This window comes from Saccostrea cucullata, unplaced genomic scaffold (assembly GCF_032062105.1).
Source record: "Saccostrea cucullata isolate Sc308-1 unplaced genomic scaffold, CSIRO_AGI_Scuc_v1 ctg4458, whole genome shotgun sequence".
NCBI classification, from domain to species: domain Eukaryota; kingdom Metazoa; phylum Mollusca; class Bivalvia; order Ostreida; family Ostreidae; genus Saccostrea; species Saccostrea cuccullata.
In genome coordinates, this window is record NW_026920784.1 from 1 (window position 1) to 16,776 (window position 16,776).

General features: G+C 32.4%; 2 long non-coding RNA genes across 2 annotated transcripts; both read right to left on the bottom strand.

Moving 5' to 3' along the window:
* Nucleotides 1-13,217: 13,217 nt before the first annotated feature.
* On the bottom strand, nucleotides 13,218-13,867 carry LOC134257672 (uncharacterized). The gene is made up of 2 exons (XR_009989976.1): nucleotides 13,756-13,867; nucleotides 13,218-13,400 (listed from the first exon to the last, which is right to left on the bottom strand). It is a non-coding gene; the product is annotated as an uncharacterized LOC134257672 (long non-coding RNA).
* A 1,136-nt stretch (nucleotides 13,868-15,003) lies between these two features.
* LOC134257678 (uncharacterized) lies at nucleotides 15,004-15,653 on the bottom strand. The gene is made up of 2 exons (XR_009989977.1): nucleotides 15,542-15,653; nucleotides 15,004-15,186 (listed from the first exon to the last, which is right to left on the bottom strand). It is a non-coding gene; the product is annotated as an uncharacterized LOC134257678 (long non-coding RNA).
* Nucleotides 15,654-16,776: the final 1,123 nt, after the last annotated feature.

Below are 16,776 nucleotides of genomic sequence, written 5' to 3' on the forward strand. Positions count from 1 at the left end.
GCTTTTCATCATGTCACCACGGTTGTTGTCAAGGTATTATCACTGAAACCGATATTTATACAGCAAACTATCATACCAATATTTTCACCCTAAAATTGACAGAAATTCTCTGCTCTAATTTGGTCCGCGAGCTTGGCAACTTTTACGTCGATTTTACTCTCACGCGCGCACGTACACGTCGTGTGCGTAATGTTTTTGGCATGTTCACACTGGGAAAATGTAGCCAATGTTTGTCGGGACTTTCTCACAAACATTCACGTGTACCAAACCAGCTGGATTCTGTAAATTCTATCCTAAAATGAAAATTCGTGGCACTCATTTGGCGGGGGGATTTGTTGGCTTTGGAATAATACAGCTTCTATCAACCATTTAGACTGTTGTCGGAAGAGTTGAATAATAATCAAATAAGAAAGATAAATGCTCTGGTGAACTCAATGCACAGGAAAATCAAGGCTGTTACCAATGTGCAAGGGAGATTATGAGAATTTTTATTTTAATTTTGGGGGGTATCGACATATCAATTTCAATAACTCAGGAATTATCAGTCAAAGTCACACAAGATTTTGGTAACTTGTAGATTAAAGATGAATTAAAATGTTTGATAACAATACTGGAAAACATTTTCGAAATAATAGTTTTAATTTAATTTAAAAGTAAAATATGCGTTTCTTTTTCCTTTCAGTATATGATAAAAAAGTTGTAGTCTAAAAATATAAAATATAGTATATTTTGATTAAAAAGCAGATTTGAAAATTTTTACAGAAGAAAGGAAAAGGGAGTTTCAAGAAGGAACTGCGAACGATAGTATTGTTCTCCCACCTACTTCCAAGTCAATTTTAAAAAGTTAACATATTCGATGAATTTTTGATATTTAGGGTCTTCCGCTTCCTTCGGAAGACCCTACTGTTATTCTATTGTTTCTTATTATTCTTTTTTTTTTTCCCGCTCGATTTTTGACAGGCGATTTCTCTAAGACCTTTGGACTGATTTTTATGAAACTTTCAGGTTAGATACCTTGTAGTTAAACCTATTTACACCTGTTTTCAATTTTTTGATGCATGCCTCTATTTGTGAGTTATTGCCCTTTAATTGATAATTTTTGATGTCTCGTTTCCACTAAAAATCTCAAGAACGACATAAGATATTTGCACGAAAGTTGGAGAACTTGTTGCCAATACATTGTAGATGTGCAGAACGATAAAATTATAAGATGATTTCTTAAAGTTTGGAAGCTATAAAACGGCAAATTTTAGTAATTTTTTTTCCTTGAATTTTTGCTACTTTTTGTGTAATAACTTTTGAACCGAGAATAGTTTGGTAAGAGATATATAATAAAAGTTGTGTGTAATTACGAGAGCTTTCATATTAGATTACTGAAAAGGGGCTGGCCCCTATAATTAGGGGTTAATAACTCATACACGTTTTTTTCTGATAGCTAAAAATATTGGTATATTATGAAAAAGTTTGACTGAAATAATTTCGAACTTATTAAATCTTGTCATTTGATATAAAAAGAAATAAACTTCAAGCTATATTTAATTGTTTTTTTTAATAAAACAAATATGTGAGAAACCTTTCAGGAACAAGTTGTCTACTATAGCCAGCCAAGCCTTTAATGCATGTGCACAGTTTTAGTTGATGCATCTGAAAGATATAGTTTTGATTCGGTGTTTCTCTGTTTTCTTTTTATTCAAATAATTTTAAAATGTGGTGATGTACACAACAATAATTAGTTTAGAGGATTTTTTTTCGGGGTCTCTTGTTTGTAAACAACGCGCGGCATTGTGGGAAATAGGAAGGTACTAAAGACGCGATGTACTAAAAACTGATTTGACCTGATTCAAAATTGTCTGTAAATATTCCAAACAATTGAATTTTTGTATAGCATAATGCATCAAAGTCATAAAGTCTTTACAAAATTTATTTAAAATACTCAATATTATCATTTAATTAAAAAATTAAAACGCCAGGTAAATATCAGGTCTTTAGTATATCCCGTTTTTAGTGTGCCCCATCGAGTCGACGTCGGACACATGTTTACAAACTGAAAATAGAAATGATTTGCGAAGTTGAACATTTTCTCACCATAGAAGCCGTATATAGACCTTCACGCACATTTAATCTGCAACTACGAAGTACTTTGTCACTCCTCTGGGACATTATTCTAAGCAGAATTATCCCGATTCATATATTCTAAAAATCTTGTTTGAATTGTTTACGAGGAAATTTCGACTGTCACATTAACAAGGATGAACACTCTGCTTGGGATTTGGCTTGGTGTAAAATGCGGAGGATGGAGTCTCCACAATGACTCCAAAATGGAGGGTCAGAGGGTGTAAGGGGTGGAGCTTCTTGTGTCAATTTTAATATATTTGCCCGTTTTATCTTTCAATCATTTTAGAAACTGAATACTACTGGGTTGCTTGTAGAGCTCTCCATCAGTGATAAAAAGTGCCTGTCAGAATTAATTATTGAGTCTAGATACCGGTATGTCCTAAAAATTTTATTGCAGATAATTATGTCATGCATTACACATCGCAGATCACTTTGTCTGCAAATTATCAACAATTAAAAAGTATATTTCACATTGCTGTAAAAGCTGCAAAAGCTTCTGTATATGTGTAAACCACAAAAAGAAGATACACTTAAATGACAACTGAAAATGAAATTTAGCAACAAAAAAAAGATAACATGACTTTCAGTTATATCAACAACAAATGAGGGGACAAATTTGCTTCTGTACACTAACATATATTCTTTTTTATCTTTCCCTAGAAGTTTTTAACATTTTGTCCTTCGGATATTTGATACCTATACTAATAAAATCTGTCAAGACCTCATGGGTTACTGCGAGATAGCAGTGTGAATCAGACAGTTTCCATTGCACTTATCATCTGTTACATCGCAAAACAAAATTTAAATCAAAAGCACAGGCTGCATGCCCCTCATTTGTTTCTCATATCTATAGGTCATTGCGATTCTCCTGTTGTTGTTTCTTTATCATGTTGCTTGTTTCTCATTCTTTTTAGAACAATAAAATAAAATAAAAAGAGTTAATGGCCAGAGTTCTCTAATAAAACAATCAGTTCATTTACTGAATTTATAAACTAATTATTTTTAATTTTTCTAAAATGTTTTTATGTGCAGTAGATAATATGGATAATACATGTATTTCTGAGTAAATAATGACATCACGGCACATTTCCAACATCGGACAGTGTCTTTGACAGCAATCAGATATTTCAGATGATAATAGGTGTTTTGTAATGAGGCCGATATTCATTGATACCTTTATTTACATATCAGTCTTTTTACATATATCTGTATATAATATCACCAAAAGATAATAATTTTGATGCTATTCTGTTTCAGTCAGTCTCTGTTATCTTTAAAAATTAAAAAATCAGCAAAGCTGTTCCCCACATTGAAATGTGGTGTTCATTATTTTTTTTTACGTTTCCTGTTTCTTTGTTTCTCATTTAGTATTTTATGGACTTTATAAACAAATGTCATCAGATACTGTCAAATGGTCATCACAAAATCAGGTTCGGAGATATAACTGAGTTTCATTCCCTCAACTTCAATGGATTTTTTTTTAATTGCTTGGGTAATGTAACACTCTAACACTTTCTCACGGGGTATCAGAAAATGAGATGACAGATCTAATAAGCACGTGCTAAATTTACAACAAGCACTATGCTCCACCTCCTGCATCATCTTACACAAGAGACTCCACCCCTTGCACCCTCTGACCCTCCATTTTGGAGTTTTGTGGAGACTCCATCCTCCGCATTTTACACCAAGCCTTGGGATTTCCCAGTGATAATTGTATAGAGTGATGAAAGAGCTGACGGCGACATTTTAATGTATGATTGGCTTGCTTGGACCATTGGAATGAAGGTTAGAATATTTTGTTTTACTTAAAATTTACACTACTACTTACTGTACTGATTACATGACAGCTTAGTAATAGAGCATTGATATTATTAGAAATACACAGACACACCGATATATTATCTGTTTTACAGTTCAGACGCTCTCTGTTAGCCTTGTAAATCCCCACAGCTTTATATTTTATTTAAAAAAAATTGAGGATGTAATTTCAACAAGTCTCGCTTTCAAAACCAAAAATGCAAAAATTCCAACACAACAGTCATACTATCTATCATAGTAATCATACTCTATAATTAAAACTACACTTATTGTTACAGTATATATTCAACTAATAATATATTGACAGTGCGACTGTACGGGTGAGGGTAGATACTTATTCAGTTTTAATTTAGATCAGGCTTGTCAAACCGCATAGCCATGCGTAATGGCAAAATTAAATCAAAATGCTTCATATTGGTGGTCAGCTTAAAGTACTTGTGCTATTTTTGAGTGAAAAACTTAAGAAAATAGTATTAATCACTAAAATGGGTGTTCAGACACTGTGACATTATGTCAAATACATCTGCTTCTGCTGTAGGTGACATGATTTGTAAAAGATGTCATAATACCAGGGTTTAAACTTCACTGAAATTTCCACGAGCCATGTGGGCCCCTGACTTTTCAAATTTAGGAGCCCACTGCTAGACTTGTTAGTCCACAGAGGCACAGACTGATTTTTTAAAAAGCCTTTAGTAGATACTGGGACAAAAAATAGATAAAAATGAAATACATTAATATAAATACATCTATTTAAAATTGGAGTTCTTACTTTTTAAAAATCAATTGTCATATAAATATTTAATCAAAGGAAATAAAATTGAATTCAATTAACACTTTTACTATCCTTTTTTTTTTTTTACATGGTAATACATATATACGTAGCCCCCTTCATATATACCCGGTACATGTATTTGCTTCTTCAACTGATGAAGTGACAATAACACCATAAGATTTTCTAGGTTAAATTATTTAGCGATAATACTTCTGAAATAAGTGGAAACACTCACTATTCATATGACTAGGTAGTTGGGAGTTATTAAAATTGTATATCTCTCACGTATCAAGCATTTACAGAGGAATGGAGGAAATTCGGATTAGGAAAAAAACGATCGTTTTGGGGGATTTTACAAATCATGTAGTACTTCAAATGGAAAAGATGAAGGATATTTAAGAACAGTAGGACCATGCTGCTGTGATTTATTTCATTTTGCTGTAGTTTTAAATCAAAAACCTGCGTAAAATGTCTGTTCTGTTCAGCTGTTTGCAGAATTTTGATTCGCCACGTGGGCGAGCAAGTTATGAATTTTATGAGCCCACACCAATTTTTACTCGCAATTTGCTAGTGGGCGAGCGTTAAGTTTAAACCCTGCATAATACCCTTACTGAAGCCTGACTGTAGAAGTAAAATTTTAATTCGCATTTGTTTTCTTTGCATTAGCTGTCATGTGAACACAGTTTGATTTGCATTAATTTGATTCACATTATTTTACTTCGTGATAATTTACTGCGAATTCAACTCTCCTTGTGAACAGGGTAATAGACTCTGAAGTCACATGTCGTCGTAGTGTAAGTGACTAAGTTAGGCCTACATAATAGGGGTGCAACGATACACTTACCCCACGGTATGATACGTATCACGATATTCAGTTCACGATACTTATCACGGTACGTGACATATTGTGTTAAAAAGTCAGAGGTTTGTCATCATATACTCTAAACTCAAAGGTTTCATCAAATGTTCATTAAACTAACACTGGGAAAGTGATAACATCATTCTACCCGTTAAATATGGGGCTGGAAACAGGTTTAACTGCCATGTCTGCAGTTTCATTGACCGCATGTTTCGTGCAGAAGCCATTTTAAAATTGTAAATGAGGAACCAAAACGGACAATTTGGATAATTACAGACCGATTGAACCGAACTGTGATAACAGTTTGAGGTATCGTGAACCGAACCGGGGAAAAATAAACCGCGTTATACCGTCAAATGGTTTATCGTTGCACTCTTACTACATAACCAGTCTAAAGCTTGAATATAAGTGCTGATTTTAATGTCAGAGCAATGTTTTTATTCACTTTTTATCTCAATTTATCCATTAAATTAAGGTGAGTTTTATTTTTTGGAATATTTTGGTAATTAATTCTTACAAGAATGTAGCTTAAACATGTTAAAGAAGCAAAGCACTGTGGGTCCAAAGTTAACTGCGGAAACATTATATGGATCAATGTGCAAGTCACAATCTTCTTTTGCCAAGGTGTTATCATAAGAGCTCGCATTATGAGCAGGGATTTGTTCTGCTGTCTGGACTCGCTATAAATAGATGTTCTCAAAAAGTCTTAATTAATATCATACTTTATTGACAAAAAAAGGACAAATATTGCTCAGTTAAATTGCAAAAGAAATTTGTTTTAAAAAAATTGTAATAATAGAAAGTTTGCTTTTCTGTATGATAAGACTGCAGGAATGGTTTATTTGTTTATTGGCCTTTCAAACATTTTTCAGTCATTTTATGGTGCCACCACTTGGGATAGTATTAGCTGCAAATATAGACTTGTACTCAGCATTTATTGCCTTTGAGAAGTATGGGATCCTTTTTGTGCCTACCGTGACACAGAATCTTGGTTTATACAGTCTCATCGGAGTAACCTGTCTCAAGCATTTAGCAATGGGATTGGAACCTGCGACATAAGGTTCAGCTTCTTACTGATACTTTGATTGATAATATTTATTTGAGAATTTCACTCATTCACATATTTAGAGATGTTAATATGTACTGTAACAGTTGAAAAGCATCAGTTTAGACCTTTACTTGGAACTCAGGGTCATTGTCCTAAGTAAACATGTACTGTGAGGTTTTTAAGGTCTCGTTCACTTTATATGCTGGGTGCATTGTTAAGGAACATTACTGCGTAAATGTTTATGTCTTAAATTTGATGCAGTGAATTAAAATCAAGCCCAGCTTCATGATTTTGCAAAGCGAATGCCCTACCACTAGGCTACCATAACAGACAATGATGTATTTGGGTTTTATTATATAGCTAATGATTAGTCTCTAATAAAATACAACCAAAAATCTAGAGAATTTTAGCGTTTAATACGTTGACGTTTTATTGAACGCTAACTTTGTATAGCGTATATAAGTATGCCCAAAACATTCCGCATACGAGCGTTCAATATCGAACGCCTCGTTGTAAACAAAAAAGTTGTCTAGTCAAATCCTCAGAGCTAAATTAACGAAATTAAGTGGCATTTACATAAGATGTATTTATTTTTCACACAAAATGAAATTATTTACTAAAAATTTTGTGCGTATTAAACCCATTAAAACCTAAATAAGCAAATCATATCACGCTTCCATGGTAACAAAACTTTACAAAGTCTATTTTGTGTAAGCTTGACGGTGTGGTGTAAACAGCCTGCTGAAACATTTTTGAAACCGTGTCGTCATAAACACACTAGCCGATTGTCATCATGGTCATAAGCGTTGTAGTGCATTTTTACTTCAAGCTAGCGTGCAAGTGTATTAAACCAGCTAGCATGTTGTCATAAACTTTGTATAGCATGGTGTTATAAAGGAGCTAGAGCCACATTTTTACTTTGCGCTAGCTCATCGTTCCTTATGCGATAAAGTTTTGTGACTTTTGTTACTTCATTAGCACACTGTGCCTAATGTAACACCTTTACAAATAGATATATCTTGACACATAAAAATTATAATCAAATACCATCTTTCTGACTGATTAATCATTTAACAACTGTTAACCATTACCATTCCTAATAATTTTTATAAGAACAAGTAATGTACATTTCCTTTATTTGAAATCATGAAAATCTAATGTGTTATTTTAAAACATCCTCAAATGACTGCTTGTAAACCTATATTCATAATTATTATAGAGTAGTTTTACAAATAATACACATGCAGAAAATGTGATAGTGTCTTTGAACTCAGTTTGATGGTTTATCTTATCTTATAAGTTGCAATTTAAAAAAAAAAATCAATGAAAAATTTCAATTTCTTTTTGATAGGTGTGACTGTGACTGTCATCTGAGTACTGAAATTTGCTGCCAAGCATGATCATGATTTGCCAGAAGAGCATCTGTTGGGAGATCAGATGACAAAGTATAAACAGCGTAATGAAATTGAAACTGTCATGTGAAACAGTCTCAGTTTAAGAGGATGACTTTAGATATAGCATATTTGAATTTAGATTTGAGAAAAAGACATAAATCCACAATTTGACAAATATGAACATATCAATTGCTTTCAGTTTTTCAAGAGAAATAGATTTTGTTACAGAATCTAGTATGTTTAGTTTGGAATAAATGTTCTTTTTAAATGTGTCAGATCTTGCATGTTTACATAGATATGTATTAAGGTCTTCCGTTTCTAAGGGAAGACATACCAATGCTAATGGTTAAGATGATAAAGCTCTGTCTTAGCAATATTTAAGATATAATATGTGTATTTTTACAGTATTATTGAAGGAAAGTTACTATTTTGCCATAAACAATTACACCATTAACATATGTGCATTTTTCAGCACAAAGGACATGTACATGTTGTTTCAAACATAAGATCAAAGGGGTGTCCAATCATATTTCAAAGTCAACAAAGCACTAAATCTGTATACAGTTTAACTCATATGATCTAATGCTTTAGTAATTTTTTTTTTAAAAAATAAAAGTCACCCATTATCATCTTTGAATTAAATTCATCAGAATTTCATGTTCTTCTCAGAACCACAGGACAATTTAAGTTAAACTTGGCACAGAGCATTCTTTAGTGTAGGGGAATAAAATTTGTTCATATGAAGGGCAGTGCTTTTAAAAGGAGATCTCTTTGTTGAATGTCCTGTTCAGAGAACTTTACTACACTCTTATTGAGATACCACCATTTGCCAGTGGAGGTCTGCAAATTAGAAACATGCACAACACATTCCTTTGTTTTTCTTGTAAAAGTAATGGTCTTTTATCTGACTGACAAAAAAATGGAGATAGTTCATCAGTAACACATTGGGATTACATTCTATTGTAATACTATCTAATTATACTGTGTAAATGTTTTTGAAGCAATTTTTAAGCTTATGATATATCCGTAGCATAAAACACTTCACTAATATGATTGCATCATAGGTGATACTAGTATATGTCTACAAATCAAAGTCAAAATATGAGGTTGTATAAATTTTGTAGGTACAGTTTCAATGGTGTTGGAGAGATTACCATTGGATTGTTTATCCTTGTGCTCACTCCAGAATCAGACTTTAAGAAAGGGTTTTTGCTGTTTGAGTCAAAGAAGTAAAGAATGGTAGCAAAGTTGACATTTGAACATTTCACTTTTTGCTTATTGCTTAGAAGGAAGACCCACTCGTTGCTTTGCAACGAGCTTTGCTCTAGTTTTTCTTGATGATTACATGTATGTGGATTTTCTTCAAACATTACTTATTTGAGAAAACAAAGAGAGATAATGCTAAAAGTTTGGTAAAACTTGTGTTTTTCACTATAGATATCAACGGAAAACGGAAAATTTTTTAAAAACATTTTCCCCGTGTCATAAAAATCCCTTTTTACAGGTAATATGGACGGCTATTTCACAAATTCACACCAAAGCTTTTGTGTGACACGGTGGGGGGGCATACTGCGAGTATGTTAATTGAAAAAAAAAAAAAAAAAACAATTACAATTCAAACCTTATATTTTATTAATATATTTATGTTTTATTTACTTGCCTAAAACAAAAGAAAAGATATAAAGAACATTTAATCATATCAAAGACTCTTTCAAAATATGGTGATGCTTGAAAGTCCGATTTTAGTGGAAAATATCGTTCACCCCCCTTTTTTCAAGAGCTGGAGTTATTGATAATTTTCTATTTAGCGCTGGTATCGAGAAAATTCATCAATTTCCATTGAACTGTTCTTTGTATTAAACAAAGACTTTATGGAAAAAAATGCCATGTACATTGAAATAAATGGTTGCAAAATGTAGGCGGGAATCGAGAGTTAGCGTGTGTAATTCTTGGCTTGTAAGTGGAACTTCGAACGTGGAAAAGTTAATAACTGTCTTGTACAGTTTCATGATTAATCTGTACAGTTTTAAGTAGCTGTACACATTGATTTTAAATGCTTAAGATCTTTATGAAGCAAAAATAGTTGAACTTTGCTGACATGAAAATCTTAAGCTTTGAAAACAGACAGGAAAATCGCTTTTTCCATGGTATCTAATTTCTCGCGTACATCGGATGTTTTTGGTGACCATGTGTGCTGTACTTCTGATTTGTAAAGTATTGTTAAAAACTGTTCGTTATCTTCATGCATTTTAACCTAAATCTCTCATTTCGAGCATTTAATGTCAACGTTAATTTATAACATAGAGATGAAATGATAATAATTGGTCAATCGGATCGACGACCGCTTTTGTGATGATTGCCCTTGATAACAAGAAGACTCTTAATATTTCAACACATTGCGCGTGAGATGTAATTTTTTTAATGCATGCCTCGCATTACAACGGTGGCGTACAGTTACTTTAATATTTGTATTATTTGTAGCTTTTAGGATTTTAATTTCCCCGTGATTTTAATTACTTGAAATTTAAAGCATCCTTCAATCAAAAGTTACAATAAATTATCTTTTTTACTTACTAGATGTATAAATCGCTATAATCAAATATTATTGATTAAGATTGAAATTCCCAAAATCAAAGCCCATGTGAATAAGATAATGATTGCATGTCATCTAATGCGACAAGTGCCGGTCACTCTTTATGTAGATTCTTATCGCAAGGCTGTTTTCTCTTTTTTTTTTTATATTACTTTCACAACAACTTGCTTATCCCATGCACAACCTCATCATATTTTGGTAATAATAATTGCTAAATGTATCAAATTACGAATAAACTATTTCATATTTCACTGTATATTTATACCTTTAAATCGAAGTTGTTTGTATTTATATGGTAATTGAGGCAGCCGACTGGTTTCTGTGAGGGTGACGATTTGTGAGTTGAAAACGTTAAAGAGAAACTGTTGCATTTTGTTACGTATTTTACTAACATTGACTTTTGGTGTACATGTAAGGTATTCGAATACATACTTGGACAAGGCCCTTAACATTCAAACCGGAGTCTTAGATCTAGATTCGATAAATGCTTATATGGCTTGTTATTTTGAAAAGTGGGGGGGGGGGCAGAAATAAATAGATTAATTGAATTCTAGGTAAATTTGTGACCCCTGCAAAATGAATAATCTGCATAGTTGGCGTTTTTGCAACCTTTGTTTGCTTTTTCTGATCTTCTGTTTTATTTTTGAACGCAAACTTTTTGCTAATAACGTATATATGTTTTACAATCTGAGCTGTTTTTTCATACATTGTTTTTACATGTAACAGGGGAGATCATTATAAAACTTTACTTTGTTATGTAAAAAAATATTACTTTAAGGTTTTTGGGTCTCCCCATTTAATGTATAATTAATATACAGCGTCGATGTCAATAAATGACAATTCACACAAATCTTGTGTTTTGATATTTTATCCAGGATGAAAACTGTAAGTAAATGTGAATGTTTGTTAAAGAAACATTATGGCATGAAGGCCATGCATGTGGATTGTATTTGACATTAAAAAATCCCAAATATTTTTTAAATATCAAAATTGATTAAATCATATAGTTCTTTACAGCTAGAATTTGGTCCATCATATGAAATAAGAATTTTTTTTTATTAATTTTAAATAAGAATAATAATAAAAAAAATAGATAAATTATTTTTACACTGAAATGAGGACAGACTTTTCGTTATTTTTCCGATCATGACAAGGAGCACACAGCGGATGTGACCGGTCGGCAGGCAATGCTCACACCTCCATGACACCTGATCCCACCTCTGATGTTTTGGAGGTCCCTGTTTGCTGTGCCTTATTTTGTAATGTTTCATGGACTTTTGATCTTGAATACTGTTCCATACGTTTCATGCACCATGTCTAAATGAATCAGGCGAGTGTAGTTGGTCCCAGGCCTTATGCATTCATATGTCTACTCAATCTCAGTACTTCTTAATTGAAATATATTTAGATAATGAACATAAAATCCATCATAGAGAGTTTGTCATTTCTTATAATATTTCTTATATTTTACTGACTAAAGAAGTAAATATGCAATTGAAATTTAAACTATTGGAGAGTAGGAAAATCACAATCCTAAAAACAACCTTTTCCATAAAGATCATGTCTTAAAACTGGGGATGTCAACGAGTACCCGGTTAACCGGGTACTTGATCGAACGTCCGAGTATCGAATACTAAACATGGTACTCGGTTACTCGGATGTATATTATTTCTTATTTCAGAATACACTTCACATGTGAACAGAATTCACATACGGTTATTAGCGGGTCGTCATCAACACCCGTAAATCGCCAGTTATTGCCTGTGGCTGTGTTTATACAGTAATTAGTAACCAATCTGCTGATACACAATTTTTCTTACCTGTTGTATTCCTTAAATATTGCTTGGATGGCTTCAATGATTGTGTTCAGTGTACGTCGTTTATTTTAATTACTGTTAACCAACTTTTATTTGTGTGCGAGAAATATTCGCGAGCTTCGAGATCGACTTAAACTCGTGAATATTAATCGCCGCAAACCAATAATTTTGCTTAGTATTTGTGAAGAATGTTTCTTCTGTCCCGAATATTAATCGTCGCGGATTGATTTCAAAAGGACGAATCGCGAATAAAAGATGACACGAATAATTGTTGGTTTACAATATATTTAGATCATTTTCAAAATTGCAGCGAGTATAAGGCAACGAAATCGGACATGCTTAGAAATGTCGCTACACACTTCTAAGGTGAAGAAATATTTAGTACAATTTTAAGATAAGGAAATGTTGAAAGTCATTTTTTGTAACAAGTTTCGTGTATACAGGGGAAACAAACAATATATGAAATAATATATGACTAGCGATCTCAGCAACGTACGTTCATTCTTGTTTGCTAGTCTACACAGAGAAAAGTGGCTCGCATGATTTTCATGCGATTTGCTTTTCGCATGAATTTCATGCGAAAATCATACAAAAATCGTGCGAAAAATCACACATGCAAATTTCATGCGAATGTCCTCATATAATATTTATGCGAAATTCATGCGATTTTCATGTGACCATGTTATATATGATATACATGCGAATTTTAATTTATCAATTTTTCATGTATAAATCGTGCGAAATTCCCATAAATATTTTGCGATTATTCATAGATCAATAGAAAAACAATAAACAAAGAAATTTATCATTTCAATGTTTATTTAGGTGTTTCTGCCACAGTGAGGGATAACAATTGACAGTCTCTTATGATTCTGATGTAATATTGTTTGGATGTTTCTAGTTTATCCATTGATATGAATAATGTCTGTGTTTAAAGGCAGATTTTCAGTCTTTTTTTCAGTCTTGGGTCCTGACAAGCATTTCCTACAAAGAAATTATATCATAAAATTATATCTTCCCATACTAATATTCCAATTGTTTAGGTTAATTGGAACCAATTCCTAAATTAGGATGACATGAAATAAAATAAATACAATGATATCACTTGAAAGGTCCATGTTTTGTCAATTCGTATATCTTTTGGTCTCACACAAGGAGATAATTTCACTAGTATGTGTTACTACATAGCTTTGATTAATCAATTAACTAGACTCTCAGCAGATAACTCATGAAATAAAAAATAATTTAAAACAATAAATGCTGGGACAAAACTTTAAAATCAGACAAAATATGCCTTATGCACCTTTTAAGAAAGAGAATTAGGAGTAAACATACCTACCCTGAAATACATGTGGGTTTCAGATGTTTGAAAACAGCCTACATACCATCCAGGACTTTGCATCATGTGCACCTAAAAAAAAGAGTTCCCTTTTAATTCAGTGGCACAATTCTGCTAAGATATGACATTCCTAGTACAGGAGTCCCAAATTAAAACTGTAGCCCTAAAAAAAAATTACCAATTTGAAAATAAAAAAAAAAAAAAGAAATTGTCTCTCTACATACTATATTGTTCGACATTTGACTATGTTCATTTGATGGTACTGCATGTATAATAAATTATGCTTTGAGCAAAACAAAACACCCTGTGTTTAGTACTTTCATAACTTCATTAAAGAGGCATGTGTCAGATATCATATGAAACAGTGTGTTATTGACCTAGTCCATAGATTGGGTTGATATTGTAAACAAATGAAATAAAATATTTAATTTTAATTGTGATGGCGAACAAAGCGACGCTCGTCACTGCGAGCTGTTACAGCAACTCCTGTGCAAAGAGAAAATTCGGACTACTGCACATTCATTCGATAGAATTTTTTGACGCAATAATTTGGACCCACAATGAATCACTTTTTAAAGCTACAATCTAACGAGGATAGCAGCAAAAGTTCAACTAAAAGTGAACATGCCATGATTTAATGTATAAGTATTGAAGTTAAATAGTAAATGAAGAACATTTCGTTTACTATTTAACTTCAATACTTATACATTAAATCATGGCATGTTCACTTTTAGTTGAACTTTTGCTGCTATCCTCGTTAGATTGTAGCTTTAAAAAGTGATTCATTGTGGGTCCAAATTATTGCGTCAAAAAATTCTATCGAATGAATGTGAATTTTAAGATAAGGAAATGTTGAAAGTCATTTTTTGTAACAAGTTTCGTGTATACAGGGGAAACAAACAATATATGAAATAATATATGACTAGCGATCTCAGCAACGTACGTTCATTCTTGTTTGCTAGTCTACACAGAGAAAAGTGGCTCGCATGATTTTCATGCGATTTGCTTTTCGCATGAATTTCATGCGAAAATCATACAAAAATCGTGCGAAAAATCACACATGCAAATTTCATGCGAATGTCCTCATATAATATTTATGCGAAATTCATGCGATTTTCATGTGACCATGTTATATATGATATACATGCGAATTTTAATTTATCAATTTTTCATGTATAAATCGTGCGAAATTCCCATAAATATTTTGCGATTATTCATAGATCAATAGAAAAACAATAAACAAAGAAATTTATCATTTCAATGTTTATTTAGGTGTTTCTGCCACAGTGAGGGATAACAATTGACAGTCTCTTATGATTCTGATGTAATATTGTTTGGATGTTTCTAGTTTATCCATTGATATGAATAATGTCTGTGTTTAAAGGCAGATTTTCAGTCTTTTTTTCAGTCTTGGGTCCTGACAAGCATTTCCTACAAAGAAATTATATCATAAAATTATATCTTCCCATACTAATATTCCAATTGTTTAGGTTAATTGGAACCAATTCCTAAATTAGGATGACATGAAATAAAATAAATACAATGATATCACTTGAAAGGTCCATGTTTTGTCAATTCGTATATCTTTTGGTCTCACACAAGGAGATAATTTCACTAGTATGTGTTACTACATAGCTTTGATTAATCAATTAACTAGACTCTCAGCAGATAACTCATGAAATAAAAAATAATTTAAAACAATAAATGCTGGGACAAAACTTTAAAATCAGACAAAATATGCCTTATGCACCTTTTAAGAAAGAGAATTAGGAGTAAACATACCTACCCTGAAATACATGTGGGTTTCAGATGTTTGAAAACAGCCTACATACCATCCAGGACTTTGCATCATGTGCACCTAAAAAAAAGAGTTCCCTTTTAATTCAGTGGCACAATTCTGCTAAGATATGACATTCCTAGTACAGGAGTCCCAAATTAAAACTGTAGCCCTAAAAAAAAATTACCAATTTGAAAATAAAAAAAAAAAAAAGAAATTGTCTCTCTACATACTATATTGTTCGACATTTGACTATGTTCATTTGATGGTACTGCATGTATAATAAATTATGCTTTGAGCAAAACAAAACACCCTGTGTTTAGTACTTTCATAACTTCATTAAAGAGGCATGTGTCAGATATCATATGAAACAGTGTGTTATTGACCTAGTCCATAGATTGGGTTGATATTGTAAACAAATGAAATAAAATATTTAATTTTAATTGTGATGGCGAACAAAGCGACGCTCGTCACTGCGAGCTGTTACAGCAACTCCTGTGCAAAGAGAAAATTCGGACTACTGCACATTCATTCGATAGAATTTTTTGACGCAATAATTTGGACCCACAATGAATCACTTTTTAAAGCTACAATCTAACGAGGATAGCAGCAAAAGTTCAACTAAAAGTGAACATGCCATGATTTAATGTATAAGTATTGAAGTTAAATAGTAAACGAAATGTTCTTCATTTACTTTCATCACTGTTCAGGCTTCTTTTTGGAAATACTAGTATGTAACTTACATATGACGTCATGTGACGTCAGAGTCTAGACGCACCAAATGTCATGTGCAGTTTGCCGAGCCCGGTCTAAAATGTATTACAAAATAAATATCTGTTCTCGCCATAACAGCCGTGCCGTTAACATATTATTCTTATTTGATGACAAAGGATTTAACAGACTTATATTACTGAAAAGATGATTTTTTAAAAAAAATCTGATCAGAATTCCTGAATAAGTGAAAACATCAAATGCAACAGTTATCTATTTATCTACTGTAAAACGAGAAAATTTGGAGCATACATATTTTAGCGAAAACGCAACTGGGAATGCATTGGCGCAAATAAATTTTAGCGCTTGCACTTTTCATTAAAATATATAAATGTTAAACTGCTTTTTTAATCCGAGCATATATTTGACTTTTTCACACCTCCCAACCTTATTAATATTCAGGGTCATGAACCCAAGGGAGCATTCATTGCATCAGATATTTTCTTTAAACAAGGAAAGACAACTCAAGATTT